Raw genomic sequence first — 16,954 nt, 5'->3', positions numbered from 1 at the left:
GATCTTATTCCAGAAAAAGAGCTAAATCTTCAATTTGCCCAACTATCTCATGAATAATAATACTGCAATCAAGGACGTCTGCCAACCTCCTCCAGTGAGGTTGCCAATCACTAGAAGTGAAAGACAGGATATTCGCATTCCTATGGAGGAAGACCAACGAGATGGAGATGAATTGCTTCACGATGCTGACACTTCAAACAGAGATCAACATGCTCCAATTCAAGGCTACCAATTGATCGATTGGAGAAATGCTGCATTTGGGTCCAGAAATACTTCATCCAGATCGTCTTATTCCATGCAAACTCCTCAGAATTTCAGCTATATAAATCCAAATCTCAGTGCCCTCCAACAACAGCAATCAACAACCTATATAAGTAGTCCCCAGTTCTTCTTATTCCATGTGCCTAAGGCCCCTAGCGTCAAGGGCTTCACCTGTGAGAATTAGGTCTGCGGTTCCAGTCTGCTCAACCCCTCCTGCACCTAGAAGGATTAGACCTGAAGATGCACAACAGACTCTTGGCTTCAAACTTTGTTATCCCATCTCTGAATCCAGCACCTACTGTTTGCATTAGGTCTGTAATACCCGTCTGCTCAGCTCCTGGGCGACCGCCATCTGACCGAGGGGAACAACACGCTGAATCAGTCAAACATAATGAAGCTGATGGAAACGAATACGGTCAGCGGTAGGGTGTAGTTGATGATGATGTTAATGCAAGCAAATTGAGACTTAGCCAGCTTCAGCTCTGATCCACTGAATTCTGATAGGCATTGTTACAGTGTTATGAGCTAATCAATTGGGTGCTCTTCTGCACTTCTTAATGAGCTTAAACCATTTTTTGTCTATCCATTGATACGCGTTTTTCATCTTTCAACTTCGACTTAATTTCTTTGCAGGAGGAAAGGAAGAATTTAATATTTAGATTGTACTGTATTTTCCTAAGTTTGGTTTCTGTATGTAAAGGCTACTTTCATAATTGAACAACTAGTATTTATGTATTGAAAATCTAATAGATGTTGATCGGACCTTTCAGATTGAATAGCATGCATTGCATATATTTAGATTGTTTATATGACTCTACACTGTAACGTAGACAATACAGTAAATCACTAAACTGCCAAAAAGGGCGGTAACAACACTACGGTGCAGAAAATGAAACATGCAGGATCGAATTATATGACAATGGCTGAAACCATACGTAAGGACAAATATCTAATTTGTTCACATTTTATTGTGCTATTAAGTAGACTGGCTCCATAGGCTTTAACAATCTACACACATACTACCACCATTAACAGACAAGTTGGGCTTCATGCATCATTCTCTATCCTTTCAATCTGATTCTCTGCTGCCTTTTAGATTGTCACAGGTAATATCTACCAGTGCGGCCAGTTGGAGTAGGATCGTCAGTTCTAGGAGAACCAACATTCGTATAACCAGTACCGCCACCCATATTGCCCACACCATGGTGGCCTGGCCTGTATTAGTGTGGTCAATTTGCTCGGCCACTTCTTTTTCAGCTCTGTGTTCAGCCCTGGCAGCGTTTGCTCTCATTTCAGCTTCGGTTTGTTTGGGGTCGGTCTTCTCACGGCTATTTCTTTGTCTGTATGGTTATGTGCATGGTTATGTGCAGTAACTTTCTCTTGTCGACCTGCATGCATGTATAACCACAAAAGTGGATTTTAAATCACATATAGATATTTTTTTGCTTAATCTTTTGAACCAAACACTGTGGTTCATGGTGAGGACAAGTTGAATGATCAGATCTTGCTATGCATTATAAATAGATTGGGCAAAATGTCCAATGACCAAATTTCCAGGCTAAAATGATAACAGCTAGATTATTCAACTAACTAATATTTATAAACATCTTTGATAACTAATTAATTTATTCATTTATTTTCTTAATGTAAATTAACATGTAAATGTCAGTTAAATTATATTTTATTTAAAATATAATTAACTTATATTTAATTAAAATATAATCAACTATTCTCTATGACTTGATTTATTTTATAATTATAATATGTTAACTCGGTTATTCTAACATATATTTGCAATGAACCAAGGAGTAACAAAAAAACCTGCTCTACCCCAAAACCAGTGACCCTCCTATAAAACTTTTGGATAATCAATTGTAATTTCAAACTTGACCATAAAATAACATTTAGAACGATTGAAAGACAGGACGGAGAGCGATGATGAACCCTAGCTACGCAGACGCCGCCTCCTCTCCTTCGGCCGCTGCTTGGTTCCTGCTCGGCCATGCTATGGACGGCGGAGCACGTTTTGGTCCCAGAGCGCTGATTTCTCCCTTAAAAAATGATCTGCAGGCTGGAACGACAATCCCTATTTCATTGGATGCCACCTCTCCTCCTCTGACCGCTGCCTGGCCTCTGTTCGGCCCTGAGGTTATTGGCGGAGAGCATCTCAGCCACAGGACGACGGTTTTTCCTTTAAACACTGAAATACAAGTATTTCATATTGGTATGAAAGCTTCCCACGCCTCTCCAGCTTCCGCTCGGATTTCTGGGGCTGCCGGTCTTTGGCCCTTCGTGGCGGCTTCGGGCATCCTTTGCTTACCTCAAACTGCAAACCTGAAGGCCAAGGATGATGAGGTGGATCATTCTCATGCTATTCCTCACATGACGGCAAACAGGAAGTTGTTCTGTAATCTGGAAGGCTGCTCAACCTTCTTATCTCCTCCTCTGCCCCCCAAAGATAGCCAGTACTCTGTTTTTATATTCCAGAATTTCCTCAGAACCCTGGATCTATCTGGACGGGCCATTTGGAGGTCTGATAGCGCAGGTTGCATCAACAGTCTCAATGACGAAGGATTTCCCCCATCCTCTTCTCTCATGCCCTTCAGGCAAATTCAGAAAAAGAATACCCAGCAAAGCTCCCGCCTCCCCGTGTCTCAGATCTGCAGAGGAAAGAGGAGCTCTGATTTTTTTGTCTCGTTTCAGATCCAAATCAAGCTCATTTCCGGTAAAACCCTGCTCCAATGGGTGAATTCCGCAGATCTCGTGCAAGACCTCAAGCATGCACTGGATCTCAAGATGGGGATCCCTACGGCAGCTCAACGACTCCTCTTCGAAGGTAAACAACTTGAGGATCAATACTCTCTTTCTTTTTACAGTATTAAAAGAAATGCTTCCATTAGTATTGCCCTTCGTTTGAGAGGGGGAGCTGCAGGACAATCATCTTCTGCCAAGGCATACTCATATAAAGAGGCTGTCCATGCACAGAAACAAGAAAAAATAGTTCCACCAGTCCAGGCTCCCAAACCTTTTGTGGTGGACAAATTGGAGGAAACCCCCTCAATCGAAATAGGGCATCCAACGCTGGATGAGCAAACCCAAAAGTTTGCAGAGCACGGTATTATATGTAGGTTCAATGGGCTATGGCCACGCACAGCAGACCTCTACCAGTGGATTCACTCTAACTGGACCAACAACTGTCGAGTTCTGTTATGCTCAAAAGGCTTTTTCATTACAGTGTTTGCTTTTGATGAGGACTACCAAAAGGCCTTAAAAGAAGGGCCATGGTTCTGGGGTTCAGCAGGTCTATTCCTCACCCCCTGGTTCCCAGACTTCGATCCATCCACAGCAATCATCACCAAGCTCCCAATATGGGTCAGACTACCTAACCTCCCAGCACATCTATGGCACTTCGCAGTGTTCCAAGGGATAGGTAACTCTCTAGGCCGCCTTCTAGACACAGACACGTCTAGAGGAGAAAAGGGCCTATACACCTTTGCCAGAATCTGTGCAGAAATAGACATGAGCAAAGGTCTCCCGGACAAGATCAATCTCAAGATTGGAGACTTCCACTGGACTCAGAACTTGGACTACGAGAACACAGCGTTCCGCTGCCGCAACTGCCATCACACAGGGCACCTTCAGAGCTCTTGTCCCTCGATGCCAGCCCAAAAAAAGAAAGCCAATCCTAAGCAGAAATCCAAAAGCTGGAAGCCTCATGATCCTCCACCCATGGACGATTTTGATTTCAGCTCGGATGAAGAGGAGGAGAATGAGGAGGAAGGGGATGCAAAGATGGCACAGGATCCGCCCTCGGCTGAGCCTGAAAATTTGTCCGTCCAGCCATTCTCTCAGAAAAGAATTCATGAATCTTCTACCTCGGATTCAGATAAGGAAAACTCTCAGTCAACCCAGCTCAGTTTGCAATCCATGCCAGCTCAACATTGCCCTCCTGAATGGGTCAAAGTTGGTAAAAAGAAAGGGAAAAAGTGCCGAATAGTCGACTCTGCCCATGTTGGGTAGAATCCTATTCTTTGCTTTCGCTCCCTGGTTCTTCTAGTTAATTCCTGCTCATCTCTTCCTTCTTCTCTCTTCTTCCAGGAGCCGAGGTGGATAGCATATCCTTTCCGGCTGCCTGTGCTCCTGCTTCTCCTGGTTGTATTTTCCTGATGTACATTACTTTCCTTTAATAGACTTAATCTTTACCGAGAAAAAAAAAACATATATTTGCAATTATAAAAATGGTCCATTTAGAAAGAAATTAATAACTGAACTTACTTCATTAAATAAATTACTTCATAGTCTAACTAGCTGTTCCTTAGTTATCATTTTAGGGGTTACCTGATCTGGAAATTTGGTTCTGCCCGATCTATTTATAATGCATAGCAACATCTCCTTATTCAACTTGTCTTGACGATGAACCACAGTGGTTGGTTTGTCCTGACGATGAACCACAGTGGTTGGTTCGAAAGGCCTGTGCAAAAAAATATCTCTATGTGATTTTCGCCAAAAATTCTTCTCAAAATTAATATGGATCACACAAGCCTAAATTCTTTAACAAAAATGGATTACAAAATATCCAAATCCCAAATCACTCCTTCAATCCTGTATCAATCCACTAACACATATATAACACACAATATATCTATGTTAATCTTAAAACTTATCTGCGACACAAAGTTATCCATCCCTTCCTTAACAGTGGTGCCCATGCTGCTCATTTTCTCCTTGTCCTTCTGCATCTTTATTTACTTCACAGCAATAAGATTGATCCTTCCACTTGAAATAAAATAAAACAGAGACTGAATTTTCACCTGTATTGATTTTATCGAAACTGATTTATAAACTCGAATAGAAAGCGCCCTTGTAAAACATGTTTGATACTTACAACAGACTCCATCACCACCACACCCCCTCAGTCGTCACCGCCTCGGCCGTCACCAAAGTTCGAAGGGCGAACACCGCAGTTAGCTCCTCAACGCACCAAAGTTAGAAGGGCCAACACAGTCTGGCATCATCAAGAGACAAATTTAATTTATGGAACCGACTCAGATTTATATAAATACAGATGCTCAGCCAGACTTGGATATCCAACTCTCTGCTTGAGATTTGTTTGTTTGAATTGGATAGAAAGTTAAACAAAATTTATGCGGAGAGGTAGAGTAAAATATTTTGCGAAGCTACTTTCGCATAGCTAGCTAGATTTCGCACCCCTTAGTGTAAAAACTGTATTCACTCATGGCAAAAAGACAGAGAAAAACAGAGTAAGCTTGGAGCAACAAAAAAATTTAGGATTAACTTCTAAAACATGAAAAATACATTCATATGAAACTACTGCTCATTCACCAAGCACCCAGTAAAAACAGCACCCAGTAAAAACAAGATTTTTAGAGATTTTCACTTCACGGAGAATAACACAAAGTAAAACATAGTAATTGTTGCTTTGAGGCCCCATCAAAATTTGCTCTACCATTTTTTCTTCATAGACTCTCGCTCTATTTTACTCTAACTTGCCAAAAAAATTGTGATTAATTTTCTATCATGGTATTGGAGCGGGTTAAACTTTGTTCAATTAAAATTAAGAGTAGCAACATCAAGCACAAACTTGAGTGATCCTCAACTACCTCATTTTAATGGCAAAAATTATGATTATTTAGCTATTACAATGAAGGTCTTGTTTTCATCTCAAGACATTTGGGATTTGGTGGAGAATGATTTTCAAGAACATGCAGCAGCAGACAATGTCTTATCTCAACCAGAAAGAGATTTGTTAAGGGACAACAAGAAGAAAGGCTGAAAAGCCTTGATCTATATTTTCCAAGCAGTTCATGAAAGTATTTTCCCAAGGGTTGCAGGAGCAACGAAGTCCATGAAAGAATGGGACACCAAGGAATAGAAAAAGTCAAGACAACAAAGTTGCAAATGTTGAAAAGAGACTTTGAAACTCTTTGTATGAAAGAGTCTCAGAATGTAGACTCGTTTTTTTACACATGTAAGTGGGCTCGTTACTCAAATTAGGGGTTGGTTACTCAAATTAGGTCTCATGCTGAGACACTTGAGGAAAGAAGAATAGTTGAGAAAGTTTTGAGAAGTTTGCTAGCAAGGTTTGGTGCCATTGTTGTGGCCATAGAAGAGACAAAGGATCTCTCACCATCCTTAGTGGATGAGCTTAATGCATCATTGATTTCTCATGAACATAGATTGAATAGAGCAACAAGTTCCTCATTAGAGCATGCATTCAAGACACAAGTATCATTTAGTCAAGGTCAAGGCAGAGGAAGATCATATGCTAGAGGAAGAGGAAGAAGCACACACAGAGGTGGACGAAGCAACCCTTCAAACCCAAGTGGAAGAGGTAGCAATCAACATCCAAGTCAAGACCCAAGCCAAAATCAACCACAAGGTGAGAGGTATGATAAATCTCAAGTTCAATGTCATTACTATAAGAAATATGGTCATTATGCAAATGAATGTAGAAAGAAGCAATATGACATTAGTAACAAACCAAGTGTAAATTTCACAAAAGAATGTGAGAACCATGATAACATGTTTTTAGCTTGTAATGTAGTACAAGAAAAACAAAGTGATATATGGTATCTAGATTCAGGGTGTAGCAACCACATGTCACGAAACATAGAAATGTTTTCTAATTTAAATGAAAGTGTGAAATCAGAAGTGACATTAGGGACCGATAGCAAAGTCTCTGTCATGGGCAAAAAAAGAGTTAATATCCTAACAAAGAATGAGGAGAAGAAGTAAATATCAAATGTTTACTTTGTCCCCGGTCTGAAACATAACCTCATGAGCATTGGACAACGCATACAAAAGGGCTACAATGTCTTTTTCAAAAATGATGTGTGCACAATTTTAGATAGACCTCCAAGCAGACAGTTTGCAAAGGTTCAGATGAAAAACAATAGAATGTTTCCCCTAAAAATAAGATCAGATTTGCAGGGAGAAGGTGCACGAGCACAACTCTCAATGAACTCACAAGAGGATGCAAGAAAAGATGCATCTGTCATATAAGTAAACTTTCAAGTAGAGGTAAAAGATAAAAATTGGTTATGGCATTTGAGATTTGGTCATCTCAACTTTGGAGGTTTGAATTTGCTGCATAGGAAAGGCATGGTGAAGGGTTTGCCACTCATAGAAAACTGGACAGCCTATGTGAAGGATGTATCTTGGGCAAGCAACATAGAGAGACATTTCTAGCAGGGAAGCCAGTAAGAGCAAAGGCAACTTTGGATATTGTCCACTCAGATTTATGTGGACCAATGCAGACACCATCAATTGGTGGCAGCCACTATGTACTGACCTTCATAGATGACTACACAAGGAAGACATGGATCTCTCTCTTAAAACAGAAAAGTGAAGTGTTTGAGCGCTTTCGCCAATACAAAGCTCTTGTTGAGAAGCAAAGTGGACACTACATCAAAGTCCTCGGAACTGACAAAGGTGGAGAATACATCTCAAATGATTTCCTTCGTTTTTGTAGGGAGCATGGAATTAACAAGAAATTTACAACAAGGTATACACCTCAACAAAATGGTGTGGCAGAAAGAAAGAATAGGACCATTATGGAAATGGCAATGAGTATGTTGAAGGCAAAGCATTTTCCAAATGATTATTGGGTTGAAGTTGTCGCTTGTGCAGCATATATCTTGAACAGATGTCCAACCAAGAGCGTCTAGAATATAGTTCCTGAAGAGGCATGGAGTGGAAGAAAGCATAGTGTCAATCACATAAGATTTTTTGGATGTGTGGTGTATGCACATGTACCAAATGAGTTGAGGAAGAATTTCGACAACAAGGGGGAGAAATGCATATTTGTTGGATACAGTGATGAATCCAAGGCTTACAAACTCTACAATCCATTAACCAAGAAGGTCATAATCAACAGAGATGTGTAGTTCATAGAAGAGGAAGCATGGGATGGAAGTTTAGAGAAGACAATCAATGTCAAAGCATGCATACCACATGAGGACAAAGAGGAATTAACAAAAGCAAGTAATTCCTCAACAATGACTCCCACTACTCCTATTCAAGTGAAACAAAGAAGGAAGCAAGCAACATCATTAAAAACTAATAGGAGAGTTTCACGCATCATTAATACTTGAAGAGACAAATTTAATTTATGTAACTGACTCGGATTTATATAAATGCAGATGCTCAGCTAGAGTTGGATATCCCACTCTCTGCTTGAGATTTGTTTGTTTAAATTAGTAGCATCTATAGTTGCGTTTTGATGTTGTATTGTCTCCTTTGAAGTGGTATTAGAGTGTTGTGCTTTGCCCTCCAAATGGTATGAGAGTTGGCCCAAGGCCAAATCCCTAATGAGATAGCCTGGGGATGAGAAGATTAGTGGAATTTGAGTGGTTGGTTTGTGGACTGCTCTGTGAACCGGCGTCGAGTATCAAGCAACCAACATTCATTTTCCTATGCATGAGTCAACAAGCTGAGCAGCAGTTTAGCAAGAGCCCAGAATTGAATTAAGAGATGTACAAAAGTTGTGCTAAAGCATTATGTTAAGTGAGTTTCATAATCAATATTTCTTGAACTGTGAATGAGGAGTCACATGGGTCCTAATTTAATTTCTCCATGGGTTGCGTTGCGCTGGTAAGTGTAGTACAAAGTAATTGAGTTGTGTTGGTAAGTGTAGTATAAAGGAACTGAGTTGTAAGCCCAGTCTCAGGTTGGGCAAGTGAAAGTCATTCCAAAATGAAGTAGGAACTAGAGGAGTGTGGTCTTAAGTTGTACTGAGTGTGTGTTTGCATTAAAGTGTTATGGTGTAAAGTAGTTAAGCTACACCGAATTGGTGATGCAGCTGAGTGTTGTCATGAACTACTCTGCCATGTGAGTGGCCATCAGTTGAGCAAAGTATATGAAACTATTGTGGAATAAGGAGATGCTACGAGTGGAGAAATTGAGAGTAATATTTCTTTGGAAAAGTTATAGTATTGTGTGTGGAGTTCGAGCGGCCAAGAAAGTGTGAGAAGCAGCCAAAGTCAATGTCTTGCCATTATGAGAGCTGGAGCACATAGGTGTAGGTAACATTGCATAAAATAGATTCTTTGTGGAGCAGTCAACAATGAGTTTCTTTGTTGCAGAAATTATAGAGGGTAAAGGTGATAATAGTGTGCTCAACATTTTTTTCCAAGAATCATATGCATGGAGTTGAGTTGGAACAAATTCCCTATGGTGCGGTCAAAAAAAAAATTATGTTGTGGTAAGCATGGAATTGTTTATATGTTAAGTTCAGCCTCCAGTATGAAGCTACATTTAATATCTTTTATATGAAATAAATACATGTCATGACTTTTTCGCGATCTAAATTTATCGATGTAAAATTATGATGAAGATAATGAAGACAAAGAGGGGTCTGCAAGATGATATTAATGGGCTCTCATGAAATCTAAATGTGTTATGGGTTTTGTTAACCTTTGTGTTTAATGTACATGACTTGATATTGTTGTAATGAGGAATTTGTGTTGTAAGGGGTGCATGATTGGTTGTACCCAACATCCCAAAGTTGATTTGGCCAAGCATGTTGTAAGCCTTCTTGAGTCAAACAAGAAATGTTTATCCCTCTTAGGTAGAGAGAGGGTGTGATATCAAGCTGTGGAATTAACCACTAGGTAGATACGAGGGTGTACTCGTATCTAAGCTTGATGAGTATTTGTTAAGCAAGGAATGTAGTGTTTATACCTATTTAATAGAGAGAGGATATGACATTAAGTTGAATGAACCACTAGGTAGATAAGAGGGTGGTAGGTGTACTCGTATCTAAGCTTGATGTGTAATTGAGGAAGTTAAAATGTGAGATGAAATTAGAATTTAAGGGATCAAGTGAGTTAAGAAGAGTTTAACATGATTGATGAACCATGTAGGTGAAAAAGATTCCTAGAGAACTAGCGAGTACAGCGGATGGTACCTCAGTAGATGGATTTATTTTTATATGGACATCAGTAATCAATTGTAAGTAGGTACAAGGGAGAGAAGAAGAATTCCTATTGCGAAGAAATCCCAAAGAGAAGATAATAACAACTAAAGACAATGTTTCTAGAGTTCTACAGAGCAAAATTTTTTTGTGAGATAATTAAGGGGGAGAATGTTGATACATAATTATCGCACTATAGATTCCATGACCACCACCAAAGTTTGAAAGGCCAACACTACAATTACCGCCTCAACGCACCAAAATTCGAAGGGCCAACATAATCTGACCTCATAAATACTTGAAAATACAAATTTAATTTATGTAATTGACTCAGGTTTATATAAATACGGATGCTCATCCAGAGTTAGATATCCCACTCTATGCTTGAGATTTGTTTGTTTAAATTAGCTGCAGTTGTAGCTACGTTTTGATGTTGTACTATTTCAAAGAAGAAAGAACAGATTAATCCATTGTCGAGACACTGCAATCATAAATAGTTTCAAGAAACGGGATTGCAACAAAGAGATGTAAGTGTGAATGGCTTCATAGAGTAAGCCACGTTGCCCAATAACTAGTAACGTGTCAAGCGGTGGCACTACGACCTTTAAAAGGGCATCCTCATGCCAATTATCCTATCACGATTACATATTTTGAACATATGTATGTCACACAGTCCTCATATATTGATTTCACGTGTGAAAAGCAATATCAATTTAAGCATGAAATTAAAATATGGTTCAATTTAGTTATAGTGTTGTTAGATAGATTGATAGACAATATGGATGGTTGTTTTTGTCTTTTTGGGTTCATTTAGGTTGGATTTTTAATCACGTTTAGTATTAGTATTAGTATTACTTTTATTTTACTTTCAAAATGATATAAATTTATATTTTGTATATGCACATCCTTGTGTGGTTTTTGCTGGTTAGCATAAATTCTAAATTGATTGCATGAGATTGTTCAATGTAACTTACTAGTCACAAGAATGACATATAAAAAGTTCCAAATTGTGTGACAACTATTGATTTACAAAACTATCTAATAAGTTTGGTCATAGAGATATATAGATCGCCATATAGGCTTTATACAAGATCTAAGTAAAAAAAATTGCAAAAAAAGTGAAAATGTTGTTCACGAGTAGATGATGATAACAATAATGTATATCGTAATCAAACGTATGTAAAAGAGGATATGTAACTCATTGAAAGGAGAGACGAGGTGGATGTCATCCATAAATGGTCTATGAAAAAACTGCTAAAAGGTATTGTCGCGTTGTTCCATAATCTGCCATTGACCCTACATAACACTTATTCCTTCTTTTGACAAGTGATCAACTTGAATATTATTCTCCTTACATTTTTTTTCTTATTTTCCTCTTTTTGGAAAAAAAAAATCAAGGAAATTTGCTTAACAAAGCCCACGAAAAGGAGGTGTATCGATTTACTAGTTGCCAGGCATAAATCCCTAATCCGATGGAAGCCTGAAAGACCTGGTATCTATGGAAACAACCCTATCTATGGAAACTCGATGGAACCTCTATGCATAAACTATAGTTTCATTTCTTATCAAAGCGAGAAATAAAAGGACAACTCGGAGAAAGCGAGCTTCTCATGATATCGATATATCGAAACATTGATATATGGTAAGGAACAATGTGTCGCTCAATACACGGCTAAAATAAAAGGTCTTGGCATCTGTCGAATGGCTCCTATACTTATCGATGTCGATGAACATCCTCCCTCTGGTGTAACCCCCTCACATTATTTCCTATAATTTCATATCAAAGTGAAAAATATTCTCCTTATCATTCGAGGGTGCTTGCACATCTTCTTGAATTAGGAATAACAATAATTATTAAGTCATTTCATATATCGCTTTAGAATATTCTATTAAATATTTATGTTCCTCTGCACTTTAAATTAAATTGACACATGTGTCATATTCATATGGTTTTTTGGACATATGGTATTCGTAAGTCATGGTATTGATCAATATTATTGTAACAAAGCTTGTTTACATACTATGAATATTCATAATTTAGTTAATTTTTATTTTTTAGTTTTGCAATGTGAAATGTGTCATGACATTACTGTTTTGATATCCATGGAAGAAACTCTACAAAAACCAACTAGTTTATAACTCATAGCTCTATGGATTGATGTCTAGAAAAGCATTTGATATTATAGTCAGACATGGAATTAGATCAAAACCTTAAAAGCCAACTTCTAGTAACAGAAGAAAAGACCATAATGTAAATTAAACCCTTTTGCTAACAACTACAAACTCAAACTGGAGTAGTCGTCAATTGTGAATACTCTTTAAAGAATAGATATTTGAAATTAATCTTGGTAGTTTCTCTATTAAAGAATGTTCTCTTGCAAAGATCACGATTATCCAATTTATTTGGTAATTTGCCTCAAACTCAAACAAACAATAACCCATATCCAATACCTCTTAATCACTGAAGCTTTAAATTGATCTTTGTAGTTAGTCACATATTGTAAATTGATTATTAACCAATGTATGAAGGTTTAAAATTGACCTTGGTAGTTAGTCACCTCAATTGCAGCGTAATTTATCATTAACAAATACACTAATGTATAAATATATCAAATCACACAACTCTTCAGACAATTCTTTTACTCTAGAAAAATATCATTTGCGGTGCTCTGAAATAAGCAAATTTTGGAGCAGCAAAAGATTCTCAGAGAGATTTCTAGGACATGGAAATGTAGCTTTCCATTTAATGCCACATGTTCCATATTGAAATGCATACACAACTTTACATGTGAAAATCATAATCAGATTATTAAAACTAATTAAACATTGCCTTGGATGTATTCAAAATTATCAAAAAATGAAATAGAAGAAAAAGGGACTACATATATGAAGCAAACTTGCCTCTTTTGGTCCTAGGTTTGTAATCCAAATTGACAAGAATACCAAAAGTTCATATCGAGATGTGTTAACTCATGACTTTATCTCAAGTATTTTAATTCATTTACATTGGACAAATAAAACTCATGTGTTAGGTCCCTATACTACTAGTGTAACCCGTTATTATTATTAGTGAAACCCCCTTATTATATTGTTGTGCCCATATAGTCCACATATTGTTATTATTGTGCCCCATAGAAGCCCACTATTGTTATTGTTGTGCCCTTACATTATTATTGTTATGTCGGCTCTGATTACATTATGACCCCTTAGACTCCTATATATAGAAAGGAGGTCTTGTCATTTGTATCATCCAAGAATTGTTCATTTTTGTAATGTAAAGGAGGTTTCACCCCCAAAGAGGCTGATTTCTGAGGTGTTGATCTTTATTTTCTATCTTTTTTTCATCTGGTTTCATAACATTTGGCATCAGAGCTTTGGATTCTAGGGTTTCGCTACTCCAAACACAGCTTCGTGTCATTTTCACTATACCTTTTTTTCTGCAACATTGCAGAAGATAAAACAAAAACCCATTTGCGATGACATCATTAAACCTCAGGTCCGAATTTCTGGGCTTGTCTCACTATATTTTCGATGACATCATCTGAGGAATGTAGAGTTTTCTCAAGATTTAGAATTCCATCTCAAACAGGCCATCGTGGTATTTTCGCTATAATTTGTTTTCTACGAAGTTTTAGATTCTGAAATTAAAAACCATTTGAGCTGAAATCATGGTGAAGCTTGGGCCCGAATTCCATATTTTTTTCGCTACATTTTCAAAGATATGGTCCAATACATTTAGGGTTTCTGTAGGCCCCCAAATTACATCGAAAACAAGTGACCTTGGGAAACTCGTCATAACTCTCTCTCGAAGCATCTGATTCAAATTACGTAAAAAGTGGCAGAAATCAGACGGACTATAGTTTGTTGGGTATCGGTTTCAGAATCTAAGGTTGAAACAGTGACACGTTGAACATCGTACAAGTTAGTTCCACTTAGACATTCTGTAATTAGGTCATCGCGAGAGATTAGGCATAACTCTTTCTTCGTGAATCCAATTGCAATCAGACTTGCGGGTTAGAAAGCGGACTCAGGGGGCTATCACAAGAAGATATTTTAGAACTTAAATATATGAAATTATAGAGTTACATTCATTTCAATATCGAGCTCCTAAAATCAAGAAAAAATGATATGAGGAATTTTGATGGCAAAGATCCAGTAAATTCGTTACTATTGATGGAGCAATATTTTGATCTACATGAGGTGCAAATGTTACAAAAGGTACATATTTCATCTTTATATTTAGAACTGAACCAATTTTTATGGTATAAAGGGCTTTGTTCTTGTAAGCCATTTGTCATGTGGTCAATTTTCACGAAGGAAATGGTAGCACATTATAAGGATACAAAGAACAACACCTCCTTTATCCAATTGATAAATCTTAAACAAAAGGGTTCAATGACATAGCACATTGAGGAGTTTCAAAAATTGAATATAAGGGTAAATGATATTCCATAGAAGCAACGGATTGATGTCTTCATAGGGACTTTAAAAGAACATCCAACATGATGTTCACCTTCGGGAACCTAATTCATTAGAGAACGCATGCAGGTTAGCAAGGAAAGTGGAAAGCAAAATTATGGCAATAAGAAAGTCTACCCCTCACAACTATAAATATGGAGGTGTTGTTTCACCTAGCCTTCCACAACTGACAAGGCTGACACCACAACAATTGGAAGAAAAAAGAGAAAAAGGGCTTTGTTACAATTGTGATAGAAAATACATTAAACATCATAAGTGTGCTGAGAAAAAATTATTTTACATAGATTGTGAAGAGGAGGAAAAAAAGGATCAAGAAATGTTAATAGAAGAGGATATACACGAGGAACTAACCCTAAAGAAAGAAAAAATGTATCCGGCCATGTCTTGTACTGCATTGACAGGAATTACCACTCCTCAAAACCTCAAGATAGAAGGAAATATTAAGAATAAGAAGGTTCAAGCAGTGAAATATCAGGAAGAAAAGGATCAAGAAATGTCAAAATAAAAGGATACTCACCAGGAACCAACCCCAGAGAAAGAAGACATGTATCCATCCATATCTTGTAATGCATTGGCCGGAATTACCACTCTTAAGACTATAAAAATAGAAGGACATATGAGGAAGAAAAAGGTAATAGTGTTGATTGATTTGGGTACTACCCATAATTTTATTCATTGTAAGATTGCCAAGGAAATGAATTTCTTCCTATATCCAACACCAGAGTGTCAAGTGACAGTTTCAAGTGGAAGAACCATAAATTGCTTTGGAAAGTGCCATAATATCAAGCTATCCATGGGAGAATATGTTTTGAATAGTCCAAAGGTTTCCATTCCAATGGGTGGTGGCGGTGTTGTATAAGGAGTCCAACGGATACAATCTTTGGCGAAACTGGGAAAGATAATCAGCTCTAACGACATGACAAAGTTTCTAAAGGAAGAACAACATGGCATAATTGCACAATTATGTTTGCTAGAGTTTCCATTGTCGAAATAATCTATTTCTCCAGATCTCTGAAAACCCTTGGACAATCATTCCAAGGTATTTGAGCCTCCCAAAGGCCTCCCACCTATTTTTGATCATGATCATGCTATTGATTTTCCAAGAAGTATTCCTCCAAACATCAGGCCTTCGAGATATCCCTTTGCATAGAAGAGTGAAATTGAATGTATGGTTTCAAAAATGCTAGAGGCTGGTATAATTCAACACAGTCAAAGTTCTTTCTCTGCTCCAGTGGTATTGGTGCAGAAGAAGGATGGATCATGGTGCATGTGTCTAGATTATAGAGAAATCAATAAGCTCACTATTAAAGATAAATTTTCCATTCTTCTCATTGATGAATTTTTGGATGAATTGCATCGAGATATTTACTTCAACAAGTTGGACCTTTGATGAGCCCCAATTTTTGGTAACAAATTGGGCTCATTTGGCCTACTTACCTTGCTCAACCCTTCATCTTTTATCACTTATGCATTCGTTTCTTGGTATATTCGTGTTATTTGTAGGAAGAAGGGCAGGCATTATATCTATGTGGATAATACATGATGATTTCAGGTTTTTTGGCATTAAAGGAAGCAAAGACCACGCAGAAGGAGACAAGGAGACATCAAAGGTGGCATTGCAGGTTTATAGGGAGGTTGTCTACAACCTTAAATAACATCCCTTGTGATCTCCACCTTAACTCCGAGCTCCAACAGCTCTCCCCACCGAGCTTAAAGGCAGCCAACGGGTTCTACAGGAACAACAGTTTACAGCAGTTTAACTTTTAGTTGGACAGCCGAGCTCCATTAATTGAGGAAGCCAACTTGATCCTCATCATGTATAAATATTAAGGCAATGGCCTTTGATAGGAGCTTTTTGAACTTTTGAACTACTGTTGCAATTTCTAAGCACGAGCTACAGCTCGGTTTTTGCTCTTTGTAAGCCAGTTTTGGCATGTCATTAGACTCATGATTATTCAATAAAGACAGGCAGCTTTTGATTCAATTCTGAGTTTTTAAGGGAGCTATAGCTCTCAGGTTAGGGCCCAACCTGAGAGCAATAGACCTCCTCTTCCTTGTATTGTTACTTGTCTTTCTTTCCAACACTTTATTCCTCTGTTTTGACATGCATTTAGAAATTACAGTTTGCTGATTTGATTTCTTTTATGTGATTGAGTAGGATTAGTTTATGGTTCAAGTGCTTTTAGTTGCTTAGATTAGAGTAGAAGGATCAGCATTCATTAGAGCTCCAATAAAAGGCTAACAGTGCACTCACTGCCATCTCTGTTTAGAGATTGGGGT

The sequence above is a fragment of the Pinus tabuliformis genome, chromosome X (assembly GCF_031772625.1).
Source record: "Pinus tabuliformis cultivar Carrire ecotype Pingquan chromosome X, CPIR1, whole genome shotgun sequence".
Lineage (NCBI taxonomy): Eukaryota > Viridiplantae > Streptophyta > Pinopsida > Pinales > Pinaceae > Pinus > Pinus tabuliformis.
Note: the sequence above shows the minus strand (reverse complement) of the source record.